This window comes from Hevea brasiliensis, chromosome 9 (assembly GCF_030052815.1).
Source record: "Hevea brasiliensis isolate MT/VB/25A 57/8 chromosome 9, ASM3005281v1, whole genome shotgun sequence".
Taxonomy (NCBI): Eukaryota; Viridiplantae; Streptophyta; class Magnoliopsida; order Malpighiales; family Euphorbiaceae; genus Hevea; species Hevea brasiliensis.
This window is the reverse complement of record NC_079501.1, coordinates 7,524,456-7,525,397: the sequence shown is the minus strand read 5'-3', so window position 1 is coordinate 7,525,397 and position 942 is coordinate 7,524,456. Positions and strand designations below refer to the sequence as shown.

The following is a 942-nucleotide window of genomic DNA, read 5'->3' as shown; positions in this document are numbered from 1 at the left end:
TCTTGCATTCATATAGCTAACTGAGTCAAGTTCATAAATCCCAGCCTTCTTTGGCTCAAGTGCTCTAGGATTTCTCCACAAATGGGTATTATGAGCAACCTTCTCTAATAAATCATAGCATTCTTCACTTGTCATTCTCATGAAATCTCCTCCTGCTTGTGAATCAATTGTGTTTCTTATGGCTGGAGTAACTCTGGTGTAGAAATTCTGAACAATCATCCATTTCGGTATTTCATGATGAGGACATTGCCTTTCAAGCTCCTTAAATCTCATCCAAGATTCATACAAAGTTTCATCATCTCTTGGCTTAAAAGCTACCATCAAATTCCTCAAATGAGTGGTCTTCCCAGGTGGGAAAAACTGAGATAGAAAAGCTTGAGATAACTGTTCCCAAGTAGCTATAGTAGCTTGTGGAAGTGAGTCATACCACTCTAATGCTGAATCCCGAAGAGAGAATGGAAATAAGGTGAGCCGAATAACTTCATCTGAAACTCCAGGCTGCCTTTGTGTGCCACATATCATCAAAAATTTCTTCAAATAAGAATGAGGATTTTCAAGTGGACTACTTCCAAATTGTGAATTCTGAACCATTTGAATGAGACCAGTCTTTAACTCAAATTGATTAGCTCCAATGATAGGTCTGTTATCTCTCACATCTGCACATCTAGGAAAAGCATAATCCAACATGGATCTTCTCTGAGGATCATTTTGATTAACCACTTCATTTTGCCTGTTTTGCTCATTTCCTCCATTGTTTCCACCAATAGCTCTATTTTGATTCTCTATATTTTCAATTGTCTCCTCTTGCTCAAATCTTTGTTGTTCTTCTTTTTCTGCTTCTTTTCTTCTCTTGTATTCCTTTTTGTTGGCTCGACAGAATTTTTCAATTTCTAGGTTGAACAACAATTCAGTATCACTTGTGCTTTTCGATTGTCTCATAAA

General features: G+C 37.2%; 1 non-coding gene across 1 annotated transcript; it reads left to right on the top strand.

The window, feature by feature from the left end:
• The first annotated feature begins 229 nt into the window (after positions 1–229).
• LOC131183653 (small nucleolar RNA R71) lies at positions 230–336 on the top strand. Its single transcript, XR_009151692.1, has one exon. It is a non-coding gene; the product is annotated as a small nucleolar RNA R71 (small nucleolar RNA).
• The last annotated feature ends 606 nt before the right edge of the window (positions 337–942 follow it).